A 24224-nucleotide genomic window follows, 5' to 3' on the forward strand; every position below is an offset into this window, starting at 1 on the left:
TTCAAGACAAGCCTAGGTAACATAGCAAGACTCTGTCTCTTTAAAAAATAAAAAACTCCTCACATTGTACACTATTAATACAAACAATTTTTATTTGTGAATTATATCTCAATAAGCTGGAAGAAAAAAAGAAATACTAGTTCAAAAGAAGGTTAGTTGGTATCAGCAATAAAAACCAAATTCTGTAGTTAAAAAATTTGGCAAACATGGGTTAAACAAGTTTCTTTGCTATAAGACTTACAAAAGCTTTTAGTATACTAATATATACTGCAAATCTTCAAGAAAGGGATATAGTATTAAATGCTTCCTGAATTCACTTGACCATAGAATCTTTTTATTCTGAGATGCATTTCTTGGGATTGATGCTATTGAGGAAAGTTGCTGTAAACACTTTTTAAAAATTCTAAATAGATCTACATTTCAAATCAGGATTCATAGATGGCAACCATGTTAAAAATAAAAAAGAACACTTAGTTATAATAATCACAAAGTCACACACTGTGTTCTATAGAATGAAGCTGAGGGATCTTTGTTCTACCTATTGAGTAGAAAAAATGGTGCTAACCTTTAGGTAAAATTATAGCAATGTAATTCAGGGCACAGAGCAGAATACTGTCCTGCAGTTACACAGTACATTCTGTTCGTTCCTGTGATGATTTCAACGTGTCTACACTGTATGTCTTAGAGCAAGGTTCACTTGGGCCTCTGACCACAAGCATTAGAAGCTATGGTTCAGGGTAACCCCCTCGGGTTCCCTCCCACTGTGGGAGCTTTTCTGTTCTCTCAATAAATCACGCTTTCAAAAAAAAAAAAAAAAAAAAAAAACAGCAGCAGCCATGGTTGGTTCTAAGGCTCTGTATCCTCAGCTCAGTGCCTGTCTTTGCCACAGCCTCCTCACTGACTTCTTGGATCATGACCACCAATTCTTGTTACCAGTTTGCATTTTCCTAAGTTGGTTCTCTTCCAACTTGACTCCTTGCTTACTTATAACTATGGATCTGAAAACTGCCTAAAGAGTCAGGTTTCTGGGCAGTACTGAGCCACTGTGGTTTATTTCATGAAATAACACATTTTCTTGTTTTGTTTGTTTGTTTTTAAGAGACTGGGTCTCACTATGTTGCCAAGATTGGCCTCAAACTCCTGGGCTCAAGTACTCCCCTTGCCTGAGTAGCTGGTACTACAGGCACATGTCACCATGCCCAACTATTTTGTTAATTTTTAATATCTATCTTATTTTTGAGAACCAGTTCTTGGATTGGTGATTTAACAATGGGCCTTTGTAAAAGCTGATGAAACAGAAGAATCTAAAAAGTAGAGAGCAAAACAGAATTAGAGATATTTTCTTGTTAATGAAAACTCTAGTGAAAATGAGAGCCGGAGAAACTCTACCAAACTGGTTTTCCAATAAAGTCTGTAGTCTCATATCATGATAGAGCTATACTCCAATTCTGGATCCTTCACTAAATTGACAGCCATGACCCTGATGATCAGACATTATGAGAAAAACAAAGCCATTTAACAGCTAACCTTCAAAAAAGTCAATTTTCTGGATGAATTCTGAGTCATTAATAGCATAAGGGTATGGGGTAAGGCAGAGTGAGATTAATACCCAATTAAAACTACCTCAATTAAAACTTTGTCTTAAAACAGGAGCATGACAATCAACATTATAATGCCTCTGAACTTGAATCTTCTTGCTGTTTGCCTAACTTGTACTGTAATTGCAAATTAAGAGTAAACGGATCTGTTAATTAGGAATGATGGCATTAAGTGATGTTAACCTCTGTTGTGGATGAAAATAACTAAACTAGTCCTAAGGGACCAAAGATATTTTGGTCCTACACTAAACTGAAAACTCTGGGCATAAATTGTTCTACAAGAAAAGTCATGTTTTCATCAACACTTGCAAATTGGATTTTTAAAGATCTTAAAGAAATCTGAAGAAAAACAGCCAGGATAGAACACAGAAAGCGATAACAATATGAGTTAGTGTAAGACCTAGATGATCAACTTTGGGCAAAGCACAGCCTCTCTGGGTATCAGTTTCCTTATCTGTAAAATTGGGATAATACCTAACTCAGATTATCTGCAAAAAAGAGATAATATCTAATAATACTGTTGTGAGTCTAAAATGACATAATTTATGAAAACAGTTCAAAATACAAAGCACAAAAATGTTATTATCACTAAGCATTTTCAAGGTAAAGTTGTACCTCAAGGGGAACAAGGTGAGATTCAACTTTAAAGGGATTTAAGATTACACTATCATTCTCAGTGTCTTCTCATTTCAGGAATAGCCAATAATCCATTCTTTATATGATCCCAATTTTCTGGTGGAATTTTCACCTCAGCTTAATACCAACTCCAACTCAGTTGGATAAAGGGGGAAAACCCCAACTTCCTGTAGTTCCAAGTCTTTGTCATGCCACAGCACAGAGATCTCATAGTAATGCTGGGTAGGTTAGTGGAGTAAGGAAAGCAAAACATAAGGCTAACTATAACTAGCTCAAGCCTATGACCCAGGCTAACAAGTGTGAGGAGAACTGGGAAGCTGCATCAGGGTCTGGTCCTTCCTTCCACAGGAACCCATAAAACCTTCCGAGTATCAGTGAAGCAGTCTTTTGTCTCAGTTACTAGTGTATTTCCTTGTTATAGGGGCATCAAGTTTATCTTCTACAGGTTTTTGCTCTCCTCAAGAGTTCCTATTGGTCTAGACTTGGCAAAGCCTTCGGCTATATATTATCTTCCATGTTCTTATCTATCTAGCTTCTTATTTCCTGCTCTAAATGACTATTTTTAAAAATTAACTTAAGGCTTTTTATTAGAAAAAAATTTTATTTTTACTTTCAATATATTTTTAAAATTTTTATTTTTTTAATTTTTAATGTAAAGATGTGGGATTCAATTCAGGGTTAGGTACACAATCAATGATCATGCAGGTACTCCTGTTAAAGATGCAGGGTACAATTCAGGGTTAGGTATACATATGTTAATTACGCAGGTACCTTGTTGATGAGGTGTGCCCCCACCCCCTCTAGCAATTTCCCACTATTGCCAAACCCTTTCTCATAGTATTACGATAAGTGACCAAGGTCCACTTATGAGTGAGAATGTGTGATACTAAGTTCTTTGTTTCTATGCTAGATCACTCAGTATTATAGACTCTAAGTCCATCCAAGTTGCTGTGAAGTTCATAATTTTTGTCCTTCTTTATGGCTGCATAATATTTCATTGTGAATACGTACTGTATTTTTAAAATCCAGTTCTCTTTCAATGGGCAGCATGGTTGGTTCCATGTTTTTGCTACTGTGAACAATGCTGCAAAAACATGCATGTGCAGGTATCTTTTTTTTTTTTTGAGTTGGAGTCTCACTCTGTCGCCAAGACTGGAGTACAGTGGCACGCTCCCAGTCATTGCAGCCTTTTCCTGCTGGGCTCTGGCGTCCTTCCGCCTCAGCCTTTCAAGTAGTCGGAACTACAGGCACACACTACCATGCCTGGCTAATTTTTTTAAATTATTGTAGAGATGAGATCTTGTCAAGTTGCCCGGACTGGTCTCAAATCCATGGGCTCAGGCAATCCACTCGCCTCAGCCTCCCAAAGTGCTGGGATTACAGGCTGAGTCATGGAGCCTGGATAGGTATCTTTTTCATAGAGTGATTTGAGTTCCTCCGGGTATATCCCCAGTAGGGGGATTGCGGGATCGTATGAAAGGTCGATTTTTAGATCTTTTAGAAATCACCAAACTGTTTTCCATAGAGGTTGTATTAATTTACACTCCTACCAACAGTGTAGAAGTGTCCCCTTTTCCCCACATCCTCTCCAGCATCTGTTGTTTTTCTTGAGTTACTGATGATGGCCATCCTGACTGGAGTTAGGTAGTATCTGAGTATGGTTTTATTCTACATTTCTTTGATGACTAGTAAGGCTGAGCATTTTTTCATGTATCTGTTAGCTGCTCGTATATCTTCTTTTGAGAAGTGTCTACTCATATATTTTGCCCACTTTATAATGGGGCTGTTTGCTTTTTTCCTTTTGGCATGTTTGAGTTCCTTGTAGATCCTAGATGTTAGGCTTTTGTCAGACATACAGTTGGCAAATATTTTTTCCCCCGTCTGTGGGCTGTCTCCCTGCTCTTTTGATGATTTCTTTGGCTTTGCAGAAGTTTGTCAGTTTGATGAGGTCCCACTTGTCTATCTTATCGCTTATGGCATGGGCACTTGGGATTTTGATCAGGAATTGGCTGCCAGCTCCAATTTAGGAAAAAATTTTAAGCGTACGGGATAGTAGAGAAAATACTATATGAATGACCATATGCCCATCACCTAGAAGTATTAAGTGTTAACATTTTTGCTCTATTTGTTTTGTCAATTATTTCTAAAGTATTTAAAAATAAATCACAGGCATTAAGATATTCACCTTCATAAGTGCATATTCATATACATTTCCATGTAAATCTCAGAACTAATTGATAAACTGAACTTGCAATTTCTAAAAAAAAACAAAAACAAAAAAAACTTCAATATAAAGTTCTAAATAAAGAAATGTAGAAAAGGGGATGTGGTATATATAAAAAGAGCACCCAAAAAAACCCAAAATTATTTTTTGGAGAGGGGTGCCTTATAGTACAGGTTTCCCCTACTAGGTGAGTGTTCTAGGAGTCCATTGACACCAGTCTACCAGGTAGTGTTATTGTGAGACGCTGCATTTGGCTTCAGTGAATTTTTTTTTGGAGAGTCTTTCAACACATTTACCTGTTTCATGATGGGTGATTTAAATACACACCTGCCCATACTGCAATGAGTGTTCACCAGTTTTTGATCAAAAAGCAAGACACCCATGCCCCACCCTCCCTGTTAATCCAATCTTGCCCGGAGCAACTTTTTTTGTTTCCCTAGATGAAAAAAGTACTGAAAGGGAAATGTTTTGCTGATGTGAAAGAGGTGAAACAAAAAATGGCAGACGCACTAAAAACTGATGAGTTCAAAAACTGTTCTGAGTGGAAAAAGCATCTCAATAAGTATATTGCATCAATGGAAAGTGCTTTGAAGGTGATTGAAGTTTAAGAATGTAAGAATACAAAACTTTTTATAAATAAAATCCCCTTGTACATATATGAAATACATACCACAATACCATTTCACATCTACAAAAATGAAAAATTCTTCAGTGTTATCTAATACCCAATGAATACTCAAATTCCAACCATACAATTGTGTCTTATTTTGAAAATAACTTTATTGATATATAATTGATATACAATAAACTGTACATATTTAAGGTATACAATCTGGAGTGCTGGTAAGGAGCAGGTGATCAGCAATCAACGATATGAGGTAGGGCAGGGGTCCCCAAACCCAGGCCACGGGCCAGTACTGGTTCATGGCTTGTTAGGAACTGGGCTGCACAGCAGGTGAATGGCAGGCATCTGTATTTTTAGCTGTTCCCCATTGCTCACATTACCACCTGAGCTCCGCAACCTGTCAGATCAGTGGCAGCATTCGATCTCATAGGAACATGAAAACCTATTGTGAACTGTGCTTGCAAGGGATCTAAGTTGTATGTTCCTTATGAGAATCTAATACCTGATGATATGAGGCAGTGATTCTAGTGCTGGGGAGCAGATGCAAATACAGAAGATTAACATTAGCAGTGAGGTCTGACTACATAGAGACCAGAATAAATCAATTGCTTGCAGACTCATACCAAAACCCTATTAGTGAGTGGCAAGTGAGTTGATGTACTTCAATTGTACAGCTGCATCTGGTGGCAGGTTTTAAGTCAGAATCTGATACTTATTTTAGTCTGTGCATGGCCCACCCATTATTTACCACTTCCATCCGCACCTCTTTCCCACAATGCACACTTGTCTCAGTTACAGTTCTGATAAACCCACAAGCTAACCCCAGCCAACATGAGTAAACCATTATTCTGGGAGCTTCTATGAAAAGAGGAAAAAGGCCAGGTGTGGTGGCTCATGTCTATAATCCCAGCACTTTGGGAGGCTGAGGTAAGAGGATTGCCTGAGCCCACAGGTTTGAGACCAGCCTGGGCAACTTGGTGAGACCTCATCTCTACAATAAATCAAGAAGAATTAGCCGGGCATGATGGTGCTTGCCTGTAGTTCCAGCTACTTGGAAGGCTGAGGCAGAAGGATAGCCTGAGCTCAGCAGGTCGAGGCTGTGGTGGCTATGAGTGTGCCACTGCACTCCAGCCTGGGCAACAGAGTGCGACTCCAACTCAAAAAAAAAAAAAGAAAGAAAGAAAGAAAAGAGGGAAAGACTCAATGATGAGACATCAGAAGATTCTAAGACTGCCAACAAAAAAAAAAGCTGCGTTTAAAAGAAAATATCAAGAGTTCTACTTAAATTACGGATTCGTTGCAACATGGGATTCGCCTTCTCCAAGCCCGCTTGTATAATATATGATGACAGGCTATCCAATAAAGCCATAAAGACTTTAAAACTGCCTTGCTATATGGAGCCAAAGCATTAAAAGACAAGCCTTTGTAGTTTTTCAAAAGAAAAAACGTGAACACAAAGAACAGAAGCAATTATTGAAGGTTATTACTTCATCACATTTGTCTGCACTGAAAGCATCATTCTTGATGGTTAACAGCATTGCTAAAGCTAAGAAATCCTTTACTATTGTTGAAGAGTTGTTGCTAAGGACATTTGCTATAACCTTTTAGGAAAGACTGCAGTTCAAAAGGTGGCATGTGTTCCTCTTTCAGCTAGCAGCATAACTAGACGAATTGATAAAATAGCAGAGGATATTGAGGCATAATTGTTAGAAAGGATTAATGAGTCAGGGTACACAATCCAGGCTGACGAGTCTACTGATATTGACAACAAGGCAACATTGCAGAACTATTCAAGTCTCTGAATGACTACGGATCAGGAAAACTGAACTGGTCATTTTGTGTTGGTATATGCAAGGATGGAGTGACTGCCATGACTGGACAGCTTTCTGGTTTCACTTCTTGGATCAAAGAGGTCACTTCTGAATGTGAGTCTACGCACTATGTCATCCATACAGAAGCACTGGCTAGCAGAAAAATGTCACTGAACTGAACAATGTTTTGCAGGATGTGATTAAAATTATCAACCACATTAAAGTACATGCCATGATTCCTAAAAGATCTAAAAATTGACCTTCCATACAACCCTGCAATCCCCCTACTGGGAATATACCGGAGGAACTCAAATCACTCTATGAAAAAGATACCTACATACATGTTTATTGCAGCATTGTTCACAGTAGCAAAAACATGGAACCAACTGTGTTGCCCATCGAAAGAGGACTGGATTTAAAAAATATGGTACATACACACAACAAATATTATGCAGCCATAAAGAAGGACAAAATTATGAACTTCACAGCAACTTGGATAGACTTCGAGTCTATAATAGTGAGTGATCTATCACAGAAACAAAGAACTTGAGTATCACATGTTCTCACTCATAAGTGGACCTTCAACAATTATTGTAATGCTATAAGAAAAGCATTGGCAGTGTGGGAAACTGTCAAGAGGTCAGGGGAGTGGGATTGGCTATAGTGGGAATCTGTCAGGGAGTGGGGAGGCACATCTCATCAACAAGGGTACCTGCATAATTAACATTTGTATATCTAACCCTGAATTGTACCCCACATCTTTAAAATAAAAATTAGTTTAAAAAAAAGTACATGTCATTAACTCCCATCTGTTCATGCAGTTCTGTGAGATGGACACAGAGCACACACATCCTCTCTTATACACAGAAGTGGGATGGCTTTCTAAAGGAAGATCTCTAGCCAGAGTTTCTGAGTTACAAGAGCTGCTCCAGAGATTTTTTTCAGAAAAACAGTCACTACTGGCAGCACATTTCAGTGACACAGAATGGGTTGTAAAACTTGCTTACTTGTATGACATATTCAACCTGCTCAACAAGCTCAATCTGTCACTTCTGGGAGAATAACAACTGTGCTCAAGTCGGCAGAGAAAGTGGCTATATTCAAAGCCGAAGTGGAATTATGGGGTGATGAGTGAACATTAGGATTTTTGACAGGTTTCAAACATTAGCAGAAATTTTGAAAGAGACTGAGACAGGGCCTTTTTTCTCCCAGCTGATGTAAGATCACCTATCTCAGCTTTCAAAAGAGTTTGAGCATTACTTTCCAATCACAAAAGACCCCCGAGTTGGGAAGGAATGGATCCATGACCCATTTGTGAAAAAGCTAAATGAATAGACTTTGTCCTTGTTATAAGAGGATCAACTGCTTGAGATCACAAATGACAGTGGCCTTAAAAGTATGTTTGAGACAACTTCAAATCTCCATAAGTTCTGAATTAAATTCAAGGCAGAATATCCTGAGATTTGTCACAAAAGCACCTAAAAGCCTGCTCCTATTTCCAATATCCTATTTTTGTGAAGTAGGGTTTTGTGCAGTGACAGCAGCCAAAAGGAGATTACAGAGTAGACTGGACATAAGTAACACACTTCAGGTGTTATTGTCTCCCATCATCCCCCAGATGAGACTGTCTAGTTGCAGGAAAACAAACTCAGGGCTCGCACTGATTCTGCATTATGCTGAATTGTATACTTATTTAATTATATATTAAAATGCAATAATAATAAAAATAAAGTACACAACAAATGTAATGAGCATGAATCATCCTGAAACCATCCCCCTGCCCCAGTGATTAAACCAGAAAAACTGTCTTCTATGAAACCGGTCCCTGATGCCAAAAAAGTTGGTGATCATTGAGATAGGGAGTCTGAGTCCCAGTGAGGACATGAAGTCCAGAGCATAGGGTCACATGGAGGCTCTAGTTTACAGGTTGAGAGAGCTGAAGAAAGGATGCAAAAGCTGCAGAGGAACCATGTTCTGGGGCAGGTTTCACAGGATACCCTCACAACCACACAAAAAGTCCTTCATCAGAAACAAGACTTTCTGTCTCCTCATTGGAGACATTGGGTCCCTGCAGCACCCTATACTAAGAAAGCTTAACATCAAGCAGACTCAAAAGAATGATTTTGTTTATTTCAGAGCATATATTAAAGGGTGCATTAGAAGTCAAGGCAATAAATTGATAAAAGACGCGGTATGGCATTCTAAACATTTCTTCTGCTTGGGGTTCTTTGAGCTTTTTTAATCAGTGGGTTTGTGTTTTCTTCTTTTAAAATTAATTTATTTTTATTTTATTTTATTATTTGAGTCAGAGTCTCACTCTGTTTCCCAGGTTGGAGTGCAGTGGCATGCTCACGGTCACTGCAGCCTCGACCTGCAGGCTTAGGTAATCCTTCCACCTCAGTCTTCCAAGTAGCTGGAACTACAGGCATGTGCTACCATGCCCAGCTTATTTTCTGATTTATTGTGGAGACAAGATTTCACCAAGTAGCCCAGGCTGGTCTTAAATCCCTGAGCTCAGGTAATCCTCTTGTCTAGTCTCCTAAAATGCTGGGATTACAGGCTTGAACCACTGTGCCCGGCCTGGGTTTATGTTTTCAAGTTTGGATAATTCAGTCATAATTTCTTCAAATATTTTTCCTATATTCCCCTCTCTTTTGAGACTTCAATTACACATGCATGTATTAGGACATTTTTTTCCTCCTTTCTTCTGTGTTTCATTGTGGATAATTTCTATTGCTATGCCTTCAAATTCACTGATCTGTTTTTCCTATAATGTCTAATCTGCCATTAATCCCATTCAGTAAAGTTTTCCTTTTTCTTTTCCTAAAAATTTTTATAGCATGAGCTCTCACTCTGTCACCCAGGCTGGAGTGCAGTGGTGTGATCATAGCTCACTGCAGCCTCGAACTCCTGGCTGCAAGCAATCCTTCTGTCTCAGCTTTCCAAGTAGCTGAGATTACAGGCATGAGCCACCATGCCCAGCTCCATCCAATGCATTTTTCATATCAGATATTAAAGTTTTCATTTTTACAAGTTTGAGTTAGGTCTGTGTTTCATACCTTTCATGTCTCTACTTAACTTTTGAACATACAGAGCATGGTTATAACAACTCTCTTCTTGTTTTTCTATGCTAAATCTAATGTATGTTTCATACCTTTCATGTCTCTACTTAACTTTTGAACATACAGAGCGTGGTTATAACAACTCTCTTCTTGTTTTTCTATGCTAAATCTAATGTGTGTGTTAGCTCTGGGTCAGCTTCAATGGATTAATTATACTCCCTTATCACAGAAGTTTTCTTTGCCTCTTTGCATACCTAGGCATCTTTGATGGGATGCCAGACATTATGAATTTTACCTTGAGAGATGTTGAATATTTTTGTATTCCTATAGCTGTTTTTGATCTTTGTTTGGGGATATCCAAGTTAAGTTACTTGGATACAGTTGGACTCTTTTGAATTCTGCTTTTAATGTTTGTTAGGCAGGCCCAGAGAAGAGTAAAGTTTTCCTTTTTCTTTTCCTAAAAATTTTTATAGCTCACTCTAGAGCTAATTACTCCCCTCTACTACAGCAAGACCTTTCCAAGTATTCTACCCAATGCCCCTGAATTATAGAATTTTCCTGTCTGGATGGTAGCAACAAGCATTGTTTCAACTACTGCACAGGTACTGGACACCATTCTTCTAATCCCTTCAAATTTCCAATCATGAGTAGTTTGTTCACATGCTTACACCGATCAGTCTCTGCTGAATACTCAACATTTTCTGAAGATTTCTGGGGTCCTCTCTGTTTCTCTCTCTTCTTTCTGGTATTCGGTTCCATGAACTGTAGTAGCACTGTCTCTTTAGTACCACAGCACCATGTCAACTTAAACGGTTTACTGGGATCCCATTCATTTCCTGTCACTGGTGCCACAGCCTAGAAAGTTGAGGTAGTCTGGGGGCAACTGTAGGTCTAACCTCTTTTGTTTTCCAATTTCTCAGTATCATTGTCCTTCATTGCCTGATATTCAGTGGCTTGAAAACATTGTTTCATGAGTTCATGTGTGTGTTTTCTAGGTGAGAAGGCAAGTCTGGTCTCTGTTAATTCCAACTTGACTAAAAGTGGAAGTCCCCGATATATCTTCTAAAGCTGATTTGTTCAAACTAAGATCCACACATTGCATTTGGCTTTTATGCCTCTTAAGTTGCTTTTAATCTTTTTTTGGCTAGTCTCAGCATTTACTTCCCATTCCACATGCTTAGAACTGGCTTCACTTGAGAGCACCAGGAAACAGCACTGATGGAGACGCTGGTGTCACTAAGAGTTGTCTGGGAAGAAGATGGGCCTCACGGAGTTGGAGACGCTGTCAGAGTGGGGAGCAGGAGGGCAGCCATTGGCCCACCATCCCAGCAGCTTCCGGAGACGCCCAAGTGAGCTGAGTCCCTCACAGGACACCTCCTCCAGGCACTCGTCGTAGGCCTCCTGGTACTCCTTGTGGGGCTTGACCATGATCACGCAGGTGGGGCGATTGGAGCCGAGCCTGCAGCTGCAACCAGGTCCATCTTGGAGGGGATGTAGACATATGGCAGGTTCCGGTCCTCACAAATGACTGGGAGGTGGCAGTACACCTCGATGGGCAATGTGTGTCTCCTACCAAAACCATGATCCCTTTCTTGCCTTTGTTGAAAAATTTCTGAAACCTCCTTCACCATGATCCCTTTCTTGCCTTTGTTGAAAAATTTCTGAACCTCCTTCACCCCGCGCCGAATCTGCTTCTGCTTCTCGGCTTTCTCGATGCATTTGTAGAGCTTCTGTGTGAGGTGGAACGAAGTCAGTGGCTGCGCGATGGAGTTCAGGTTGACCAGTAGGTATGCTCTCCGCAGCACGTCTCCACCAGGGCCTCCACCCCGCCTGGGTCTGCCATTATTTTGGTCATCGCAGCCGCTGAGGCAACCCAGTTGATGAGTATACACGGTCGGCAGCTCGCTGTTTTTAATCTTGAACAAATTTTTATCCCATATAAGTCTACTTTTTCTGTGAAATTGAATATACCCAGCTAGTTTTCCTGTGTGATGTCTACTTTTTGGATTTACCTGATGGCTTCCTTATTAAGTCAATTAACTTGTTCCTCTAACTCAGGAGTTGATAAAATTTTCTGGAAAGAGCCAGAAAGTAAACTTTGTGATTCTGTGAGCCACATACTACCTTTGTCACATATTCTTCCTTGCTTTTTGGTTTATTTTTGTCTTTTTTTTTTTAAACAATTCTTTAAAAATGTAAATGTCATTCTTAGCTCAAGGGCCATACAAAGATAGGCCCTGGGCTGGATTTGGTCATCTAAAGCCTTAGTATTATAGATATATTATAAGTAGACTTATATTAGTATATATTAGATATATTATTAATACATCTAATATTAGATATATTATAAGATAATATTAGATATATTATAAGTAGTATTATAGATATATTATAAGTAGACTCAAGTTAAATAATTTTCACAAGAATATATCATAGCTGAGCTGTTTATCTCATACTGCCTTTTAGCCCCACTATTCATAATGCCAAGATGGAGCACTACATCAAGGCAATCCCTCTGTTGTAAAGTTGTGTCTTTCTCCTTGCAACTATCAAATAATCTGTGGAAGGATATGTTCAGTTCTCTATCTACCATTCATCTCATTGTTTTATCATCTAGAGATGATGATTTTTGTCTCAATCAGTTATTTTATTAGGAGCCAAAATGGCTATTTTCTCATTTTATATATCATTACTTCTACAAATATTAGCTAGCATTTTTTTCTTACAGTAAAAATTGATTCAGTTACCAAAAATGCATAGCAAAATAGTGATTATCCTTAGAATTATTAATGCTTTGTTAAAGATCAGGTAGAATTAGAGGGCGAGAAATGGTATTGGGTGGGGGGAGCACCTAACTAGTTCTAAGGCTTTAGATATGATGCAGTTGATTACATGTTAATTCAGCTATTACAGAGCAGGGATAGTAGTGGGGGTATTAGTAATTTATCTACAGGGAACTCCTACACAAATCAGATCCATCCAGATCTCCCCAGTACCATCCTTCTCCACTCCTTAGGACCCAAAAGCCACCTAGATGACAACATTCCCATCCTTCTTTCCCTTCTGGTCCAATGATGGATCCTAGAGTTGAAAGAGCAACTGACAGCTGCAAAGACCCAGATGCTTATTTTATTATCCCATAATGTGGGAGACTCCCTACCCTATTCATATATTCTTCTCTCTCCTAAGGTGCAAGCTAGGAGCAATCTACTCTCTGCAATTGGAACATATACTATTCTGGGTATAGGGATCCTGTGTGACTAGGAAGGTTGTGGGGGACAGCCTTATTTTAATACTTTTAAGTTAGCCATGAGTACTGTCAGTCTCTTCTCCAACACAATCTAGAATGCAAGTATCAGCAAGTGAGGGATCAAGCCTGCCTTCAGCAATACCAGCAATGCACTAACCACTCACAGCTCACAACTACATGCAAGCTCCCTGTCTAGGGCATGGCAGTATAAAACCACTATCATCTGCTCTTCTCTCCCTGAGGAACCTCAGTCCTCATGACAGTCATAAAGACAGAAATAAATGCTTGCAAGTTTGACAGCAGGTAAAGGCACATGGGCTGTTGTCACACATATTCCAGACAGGAACTCAATCTAAGGCCATCTTTACTGCTGGGCATTTGTAATGGAATGACTTTGGGATCACACAGACTTTGAGTTTGCAAGCAGGGAGGGATCTAGACTTAACCGGAGAACTAATAAAGAAATCTTTAGTGTAAAAGGTGCATTTATGACTACTATTCCTGCTTGGGAGGCAGCAGGACATGCCACCACACTTCTCCTCCTCCCACCCTAGGCACTGTGGATAGTCTGCAGATATAGAGAGAGTGAAGTTGACTCTAGCATCTCCAGAGCCAGTGTCATCCTAGGCCTAGACCAGGTCTGGTCCAGTGATGGATCCTAGAGTTGAAAGAGCAACTGACAGCTGCAAAGACCCAGATGTTTATTTTTATTATCCCATAATGTGGGAGACCTCCCTACCCCAGGGAATCTGGAGGGTGAAGGCTTCCCAGCAAAGGGCTAATAGGTTCCTGATCAACATCCAACCTAGTAATGTTCTAGCTGGCATTCTTATATAAAGAACAGCATTAAAAAAAGAAGAGCATAACCTCATCACCTAGAGTTATTTTATTATACCCCCCTAAAAAAACCACACCCCATAAAAGGTTGCTTCTGGAAAAATGCTTAAAATTTTATTTTTATCAGTATTTACAGTAAGGATTTGATATTTGAATAATGATTAATGTTGACAATTGTGAGGAGAGCTTTCTCTTTTCTGAGTATTATAAACTCTGGATTTTTATGTACTCGTGTTTAAATCATTGTAGCCAATTGCTACAATTGTCCCACTTTGGCCAATGAGAATCCCTTTAAACTGGCTTCTGTATTCTTTTGACATAACTATGTTAGTCTGTTTTAAACTGAGGTATAATTATTCCATTAGATTTTGAGAGTGTTCTTGCTTCTGGCACAAGATAACATTTCAGGCTTACCCTATCAAATTCCTGTTCCAGATCTGGAATTAATCATTTCTCCAAGGAGCCCAAGTTATTTAGAAATGAAAATCTGGGCTCTAGGGGTGCTCATTACTTCTAGTGTTACATTGCTTCTAGACCCTTTGAGGACAGAGCTAAGAAAAAAAATATCATGAACTCCACCTCTATGTTCTGATTTTGGTTTGACTATCAATCCTAATCTGTTTTAACCTCTCTCTCATTCCTTGACTCATTATTTGTCACAGCTGTTCTTCATATCCAGTCTCTTGCTTACATCATACTTGCTACAACTATTGAAGCATCCCTTGCTAAATATTAAGGTGCTACCATTTTTGTCCCTGGATTCTATGTCACTTCATGACTTTGACCATGAATCTCATTAAACAAAAGTGAAGGGATATTGCCATGAAAATAATGCATATTCCAGGTATGCTGGCACAGCCTATAGTCCCAACTACTTGGGAGGCTGAGGCAGGAGGACTGCTTGAATCTGGGAGTTCAAGGCCAGTCTGGGCAACATAGGAAGACCCCGGCTCAAAAAACAAATAAACAAAAAATAATGTGTAGCAACATTTACTTGCTGACCACTAGTGAAATAATGCCATACCCATTAATTATTTACCTATGAGGATTAGCCAGATTTTTTTTTTTTGTTTGTTTTTGAGTTGGAGTCTCACTTTGTCGCCCAAACTGGAGTGCAGTGGCCGCTCCCGGCCACCGCAGCCTCAACCTGCTGGGCTCCGGCGATCCTTCTGCCTCAGCCTTCCAAGTAGCTGGAACTACAGGTGCGCGCTACCACGCCTGGCTGATTTTTTGATTTATTATAGAGATGAGGTCTCGCTGCCCAGGCGGGTCTCGAACCTGTGGGCTCCCAAAGGCGTGGGATTACAGGCTGAGCCACCGAGCCCAGCTCAGATTTTTTTTTTAAATTAAGTTTCCTGGCCAGTACACCAGCACGTGCCTATAATCCCAGAACTTAGGGAAGCTGAGACAGGAGGATCACTTGAGGCCAGGAGTTCAAGACCAACCTGGGCAACAGAGCAAGACCTCATATCTACAAAAAAATTTTTTTTAATTAGCTGGGTGTGGTGGCATATACCTATAATTCCAGCTACTTAGAAGGAGCCCAGGGAGTTTGAGGATACAATGAGCTATGATTCTACCACTGTACTCCAGTCTAGGTGACAGAGTAAAACTCAGTCTCTATTTAAAAAATAAAATAAAAATTATGTTTCCTGTGTTATCATAAAATTTTATAACCTTCTGAGCATAGGGCACTATGATCAGCACTGGAAATACAAATAAATCTATAGTCTCTAACTTCACAGTCATTGGGCTTTAATGCTCACATGAATCACAGTACAAATGCAGTTACTATTTACTAAACCAGATAGTAAAGACATTTTTTTGTTTAGAGATAAGATCTGGCTACGTTGCTCAGACTGGAGTACAGTGGCTATTCACAGGCAGGATCCTACTACTTATCAGCATGCAAGTTTTTATTTTTTATTGAGTTGCAGTCTCACTCTGTCATCCAGGCTGGAGTGCAGTGGCACACTCATGGCCACCCCAGCATTGACCTGCTGGGCTCTGGTGATCATTCCACCTCAGCCTTCCAAGTAGCTGGAACCACAGGCGCGAGCTACCATGTCTGGCTAATTTTTTCTTTATTGTAGAGATGAGATCTCACCAAGTTGCCCAAGCTGGTCTTGAAACCACACACTCAGGCAATCCACTCACCTCGGCCTCCCAAAGTGCTGGGATTACAGGCTGAGCCACTGAGCTTGGCCAAGCACACAAGTTTTTACCTGCTTCTTCCAACCTGGGCTGGGGCATCAGTATTTGACTCAAAAGCTGCCAGGTGATTCTAATGTGCAATCAGGGATGAGAATTACAGCTTTAGAACACAGGAATAACAGTCACTAAGTGAGTCTGATAGATTAGTGGTGAGGAGGAGGAGATTACTAGCCAAAAAAAGATGAAACCAAAGAAATGGGTAGATACAAATAGCAATCTGAAGCCAGCAAGAATTAAGCATGGAAATGGGTGTTTGCAAGTATCCATACAGTCTCTATTCCAAAGAAAATTTAGAAGAGACTACTATTAATCTAACCAGATTCAGGTAAATTAAAATTCTCAGCTCTATGGCTCCACAGTCTGTATTCTTTCTAATACATCACACTGCTTCTGAGCAATAATGTCTTTCATTAATTGAGCAAGTATTATAGGGATAAAGCTTGACATGTTTTCATTTAGTCTTCAAACAATCTTACGAGGCAGGTCTCTATTTTACAGATGATGCTTTAAAAAGGCACAAAATAGCTTATATTTATTTCTCAACAAGCCACCTAAACCTATGGCTACCAATTTATGAGCCATGGATCCTTTGGGGACACCAAGTTGCTATAAAAGCTCCATTATGAGATATTTTAATACTTTTTATCAATCAGGCCATGTTAAAACAGCATCTATTACCATGTGAAAGTCTAAAACTTTTTTTATACATAAAAAGAGGTCTTTTTATGGAGAAACTGGAACCCCCATGCATTACTGGTGGGAATGTAAAACGGTACAAGCATATTTGAAAATCAATTTGGCAGTTTCTCAAAAAGTTACATTGAGACACACCATACAGCAATTCTACCTCTAGAAAGAAAATATATGTCCACACAAAGGCTTGTACATGAATGTTTACAAAAGTACTATTTATAATAGTCAGAAACGGGAAACAATTCAAATCTCCATCAACTGGTTATAGATAAACAAAATGTGGTATATCCAACCCAACAGAATACTATTCAGCAATAAAAATGAACTGCTACAAGTGCTACAATATGAATAAATCACAAACATTATGCTAAGTAAAAGAAGCCAGACACAAGACTACACATTGTCTGATTTCATTTATATAAAATATCTAAAAAAAGGAAAATCAATATAGACAGAAAGTCGTTCAGTGTTTGCCTGAACTGAGGGTGGGGACAGAGGTGAGGACTGACTGCAAAAGGATACAGGAAAATATCTGGGGTGATGACAGTGTTTCAAAATTGGATTATGGTGATGACTGTACAACTCTATACATTTCCTTAAAAAAAAAAAACAACCCTAAATTAGGGACTTGGTGGCTCAGCCTGTAATCCCAGCACTTTGGGAGGCTGAGGCGAGTGGATTGCCTGAGCCCGCGGGTTCGAGACCCACCCGGGCAACTTGGCAAGACCTCATCACTACAATAAATCAAAAACTAGCCGGGCGTGGTAGCGTGCGCCTGTAGTTCCAGCTATTTGGAAGGCTGATGTGGAAGGATCGCCAGAGCCCAGCAGGTCGAGGCTGCAGTGGCCGTGAGCATGCCACTGCATTCCAGTCTGGGCGACAGAGTGAGCTCCAACTCAAAAAAACAAAACAAACAAACAAAAAAAACTCCTGAACTATATATTTACGATGGATGAATTTTATAAACTGTAAATTATACTTCAATAAGGCTGTTTCAAAATATTGTAGGTCATTGGATTAGGTTTAAAAAGGGTTCCTGGCCAGCACTATGATTCACGCTTGTAATCCCAGCACTTTGGGAGGCCAAAGCAGGAGGATTGTTTGAGTCCAAGAGTTCAAGACCAGCCTAAGCAACATAGCAAGACCCATCTCTGCAAAAAAATTTTTTAAAAATGAGCCAGGTATGGTGCTGTGCACCTGTAGTCCCAGCTACTCAGGTGACTGAGGCTGAAGGATCATCTGAACCCAGGAGGTTGAGGCTGTGGTGAGCTGTGATCGTGCCACTGCACTCCAGTTAGGTGACAGAGTGAAGAAGGAGTTCCTTAAACTGAAAGACTGGGAACTCAACAATGGTAAGGAATAGAGAGAGTTAGAGTTAGGGGAAATCCCAACAGGTGGCAATGAGAAGAGACAACGTGCAATGGGAAAGCACAGGGCATTCTCAGGCTGTTGGTTAAAATATAAGACACAAATGGAAAGGCAAGGGAGGAGGTTGGAAATGTGTGTTAGGTCCAGATGGTACAGAGCTTTGAATGCTATGCCCATTCTTAACTTTTTATGCCAAGGGTGTTTCTTAAAAGGCAGTAAGAGTTGCTTAGAGCTTCCAAGGAGGGAGGGATCTGACAATGGTGAAAAAAAGGAGGGTTAGAACTTAAGGGCTGGGAGATGTTTAGGGTCACTTTATAAAGTTAAGAAGCTTCAACCAGGGAAGTGGTAGTGAAAAGGGAAAGGAGGATTCTGGGGAGGATAGGAGGTGTATCTTGAATTGCACGTCTTTTCTTAAGGGCTTCTCCTTTGTCACTTTCCCTGACTATCATAGGATTTGTCTGTGTCTCCTATTGACAGTTCAATAAATAACTAACACCTCTCAGGCTGTGTAAGACATTTTCATTCATTTTGTTTGTTTGGTTGAAACAAAAGGATTCTATTTGGTAAATAAATACATTTCTTTCACATGCAATGAATAACCTTTTAGTTCAAATTCTGCCAGCTTTCAAAGAGTATGCTAGTTTTAAAAACAGGCCTCAATCCGATGCCATGTTGAATTTCAGTTTGGTTTTTGAAAAATAAGTCAAATATTTAAGTAGACTGCAAGACTTTGAGTTGACTTAAAATAATAATTGGTATGCTTTTCATAGGGTTCCTGTTAAACACTGAAATTCTTCTTTAATAATAGATGTTGCTAGCTTTTTAAATAAACAGATTGCATAAAACAAAACACAGTTGTTTAAGTAAACAATTACTTTTACTGCAAAGATTTTTAAACATTGTTTTTCACAAATATTTTTTTTTTAATAATACACACTTGCGTAAACCACAGCTTTACTGGCTCTGTGACCTTAGATGAATCACATCCTCCTAGGGCCCTAGTTGTTGAATTCAACTGTGAGATCAAAAGGTCAGACAAGACAGGAGCTAAATAACACAGGTTATCCTTGCCCTTCAACAACTGTAATATGAAGGGGTTCTCACCATCTTAAAACATTATGCGAGAAATCTAAAGTCAAATTAGTAATTACCTACTCTTTCAATCTTCAGAACAAATCAATATGTCTTTTCTGGATCTCTGCCATGTGTGCACTAAGTATTGTTGGGGATAAAAGTTAGTTAAAGAAACAGTCCTTGCATTCATGTTGCCTAAAACGTGGCAGGAAAACAAACATAACCATGTGTGACAATAAATGAAATACAATTTAGACCACGGGCTTTATCATTTAGTTAAATTAAGAGTTTGACAAAAAAATATTCCCAAATGTCTCTACCATTGAGGGCAATCTCAAGGGTAATGAATATATTCCATGTATATCCCTCCTAGGGAGGTAGGGTACTAGTCTGCGTGTGGCATGATCTGGACACAGTACAGCCGGTTTTATATTCATATTTTATAATGTTAGTTTCATTTTTATAGAACAATAACTGAATAAAAGTCCTAAGTGATGAACTATGTCAAGAATTCAGCTAATTTAATTTATATAATATTAAAACATGAAATCAATATATACTACTTAGATGTTATCATTAATGTAAAGGGAAAGACATATGCTCAAACATCTCTGACATCATAGCTACGTCTTCCCTGTACTCTAAGCCTGACCATAACAGAGTCATAGGAGGAAAAATGACTGGTATCCATGGCAACATCACCAGACAGGGACAATGTGAAAAGCTGTAACCTAGCAACTGATGACAAGGGGTGTGTGTAGGGGGAATTCTTCCAGTTCTGCAAATGACAAACATACAGTGCTGAATGCAACTAATCATACCACAGCAATGTGGAAAATCTGACTGTCTGTAGAGAATTAGAGGATGTCAACCTCATAAAACCTTAGTACTATGATGTATAATTTTAAACAGGAAAAGCACATAAACATCTCCTCACTCCCTACACCATCAGTCACGTTCAGGGAAAGTACCCTATGTGTCATGACTGGAATGGAAAGTAAATTTTGTTATGGCACCAATCATCTCAATCTCTATTTCTTGTTATACAGAGGAATAAATTTGGATGAGAGAGGCCATCCCTGTTCCCAGAGAAGGATGACTATGTTCTGCATGCAAAGAAGGCAGTATTACAAAGCTACTTAACAGACACAATATACCACTTCCCCCTATGAGAATTTCCTCCAAAGTATTTGCTTTCTAATAGAGATCACATATGTACAAGCAGACATTTAGAGAGTGAAGGAAAACAAGGGGGGGGAGTTCAATCCCTTTGTTTTATTGACAGAAATTGAGACCCAGGTGAAGATTTATTCAAAAAGTGAGTGACAGAGCATGGGCTAAAAACCCAGGTCTTCTGTTTTTCAAGTCAATTATTTCCATGAAAATACAATGCTTTTTTGAATTTGATTTTGATTTTATTTATTTATTTATTTATTTTTGAGTTGGAGTTTCACTCTGTCACCCAGACTGAAGGTGCAGTGGCACGCTTATGGTTGCTGCAGCCTCACCCTGCTGGGCTCAGGTGATTCTCCTGCCTCGGCCTTCCAAGTAGCTGGAACTACAGGTATGCACACCCAGCTAGTTTTTTTATTTTTATTGTAGAGATGAGGTCTTGCCAAGTTGCCCAGGCTGGTCTTGAACCCATGGGCTCAGGCAATCCTCTCACCTCAGTCTCCCAAAGTGCTGGGATTATAGGTGAGCCACCACACCCAGACTGATTTTGATTTTAAATACTGAAAACAAATTTTGTTATTCACCCACTGACATAGTTACAAATGCAACCAGTTTTTACACAGTCCACTTTACAACTGCATAATACTCTTTAGTTAACAGGCAAGGCAAAGGAGGCTGAAGGCTGACATCTCCACGCAGGCAAGCAAAGCTGGCAGTCCAAGTTGAGGCACCAGTGGTCTCCTGTGTATTAAATGTAGTATCTATCTCAAGAGAGTATGTGATGTCTATTTTGGTAATGGCTCTTTATAGTGTGACAAATTTGAAAGACATAATCTAACTTGCAGAACCTCTGAAAAGCAAAAATTTTTTTTTTTTTTTTGAGTTGGAGTCTCACTCTGTCGCCCATACTGGAGTGCAGTGGCCGCTCCCGGCCACCGCAGCCTCGACCTGCTGGGCTCGGGCGATCCTTCCGCCTCAGCCTTCCAAGTAGCCGGAATTACAGGCATGCGCTACCACGCCCGGCTGATTTTTTTTTAATTTGTTGTAGAGATGAGGTCTCGCTGCCCAGGCGGGTCTCGAACCCGCGGGCTCAGGCAATCCACTCACCTCAGCCTCCCAAAGGCGTGGGATTACAGGCTGAGCCACCGAGCCCAGCTAGCAAAAATTTTATAAACCACTGGTCCAGATATACTACTTCTCCTGTAGCTCTAAAAATTATGATAGCACGAGATTATTGTCCCAGATTCCAATGAGAAGAAATGAAGATGATATCAGCATCAAATCATTACCTGCTTTTCTGCTGATTATGTTTATTCACTGGATACAGATACTTTGTTTTTCAAAGCAACAATACTTAGGTACCAGAACTATGGGCTAAGCTGCAAAAAAGTGCACAGTTTGCTACCAATTTTTTTTTTCTGACTGCTAACTCTAACGTTCCTCTTATCTGGGACCCATTTGCAAGTATAAAATGTAGGGACCCCCATATCACATTAGGCAAAGGCAGCTTCATTGAACTCTATTTACATCTCTCCAACACAATACACCAAACTGTCTACAGGGATTGAGAGAATCTAGATTCCAAGGTCAAAAAAGACTGACTGCCATTGTATCAAGTCAAATCTAGCAGCATTTTAAAAATCTGCCTGTACCACAAAAGCACAAAGAATGGATCGATTGGCAGTCGAGGAAGACTGCTGGGGGAGGGAGGAAGGCAGGGGCATGCAATAACGCAAAGGGTATCTGATCCTAAACCAAGATAAGTGAGGACCAGCTGGAGGCCCAAACTTCACCTGCACATACACTACTCATGTACTTAATCCTGACTTGTACCCCATATCTTTACAATAAAAGTAAATAAACAATCTACCTATACAGTAATTCATCTAAATTTTGGGAATTGCAAACTCCAAAATTTAGACTTAATATGTTAGAGCCTCAGGCTCTCCTCTTTCGAAAAGGAAAATCAGAACTAGATACAGCTGTAATCAGCCTCAAAACTATTGAATCAGGCATGGTTCTCTTTGGGTAAATAATTATGGGCTTAAAAAATCAATATAAGAATATACCAATAAAAACACTCCTGGCCGGGCTTGGTGACTCAGCCTATAATCCCAGCACTTTGGGAGGCTGAGGTGAGTGGACTGCCTGAGCCTGCAGGTTCAAGACCAGCGTGGGCAACTTGGCGAGACTTCATCTCTAAAATAAATAAAAAATTAGCTGGGCGTGGTAGCACACACCTATAGTTCCGGTTACATGGAAGGCTGAGGTGGAAGAATCACCAAAGTCCAGCAGGTCGATGCTGGGGTGGCATTGAGTGTGCCACTGTACTCCAGTCTGGACGACAGAGTAAGACTCCAACTAAAAAAAAAACCCCAAAAAACAAAATACCCGTATGCTGAAAGAATAAGCAATTACCACCCTAATGTGTTTAATCTATTAATTTAGCAATAGTTCCAATCTGGAAATGCTGTGTTCATAGAGGGGACCTTCTATATGTAAAGCCTTTTTGTTTTAGCTGAAGTGATCCTCTCAATATACCATTTTTAAACCTAGCACATCCTTGATAGACAGAAATTGCTAAAAATGAATTCTAAACCTTTGGATTCATTTTATCCAGTGACTATGAAGTTAAGAGGCATCCAAAACAATACCAACCAGCAAATATCAACTAAAAAATCAACTAAACCAATGAGACAGAAATGTATGTAAAGAGAATGTACTTCCAATTGACTATCCATCTCGAAAAATGTACAAAAAACATTAACATACAGTGGTTAATCTGTAACCTGTGCAAGACCTTTGGCAAGTGTCACTAAACTTTTGACCCTCAGTGTCCTTATCTGCCAAATAAAGAGTAATTACTACTACTTTCATCACATGTGGGAATGGGATCAGAGGAGGTCATATATGGGAAGTTTAAATTACTGTTATTTGGTTGAGAAATAACCTTACCTTTATAATTTCTTTCAAGGAAAGGCTGGCTAAAAATTGCCACACAACATCTGTAAATATCTCAGACTTTTAAGTAGAAAACAAGTAGTGCAGCCTTCACCTCAAAAGGAACAAAAGCCCATTTGACCATTAAAACTACTTCTGGCCGGGCTCGGTGGCTCAGCCTGTAATCCCAGCACTTTGGGAGGCTGAGGTGAGTGGCATGCCTGAGCCCGCGGGTTTGAGACCCGTCTGGGTAACTTGGTGAGACCTCATCTCTACAATAAATTTTTAAAAAACTAGCCAAGCATGGTGGCACACACCTGTAATTCTGGCTACTCAGAAGGCTGAGGCAGAAGGATCACCGGAGTCCAGCGGGTCGAGGCTGCGGTGACCGGTAGTATGCCACTGCACTCCAGTCTGGGCGATGGAATGAGACTCCAACACACACACACACACACACACACACACACACACACACACACACACACACACACACAAAAACCCAAAGCTCTAAGGTGGATTAAATACACACACACACACACACACACACACACACACACACACCAAGCTACAGGAAAAAAAAAAGCTTAAAAAACCCAAAGCTCTAAGGTGGATTAAATACACACACACACACACACACACACACACACACACACACCAAGCTACAGGAAAAAAAAAAGCTTAAAAAACCCAAAGCTCTAAGGTGGATTAAATACACACAC

At 39.7% G+C, this 24224-nt stretch overlaps 1 protein-coding gene and 1 pseudogene across 1 annotated transcript in view; both read right to left on the reverse strand.

The window, feature by feature from the left end:
* The window catches only part of BICDL1 (BICD family like cargo adaptor 1), a 106491-nt gene that overhangs the window by 62073 nt on the left and 20194 nt on the right, over positions 1 to 24224 (reverse strand). The gene's annotated exons all lie outside the window — the stretch shown is intronic.
* On the reverse strand, positions 11193 to 11811 carry LOC110596646 (annotated as a pseudogene).

The sequence above is a fragment of the Carlito syrichta genome, unplaced genomic scaffold (assembly GCF_000164805.1).
Source record: "Carlito syrichta isolate Samal-C Ts95f unplaced genomic scaffold, Tarsius_syrichta-2.0.1 Scaffold311911, whole genome shotgun sequence".
Classification (NCBI taxonomy): Eukaryota; Metazoa; Chordata; class Mammalia; order Primates; family Tarsiidae; genus Carlito; species Carlito syrichta.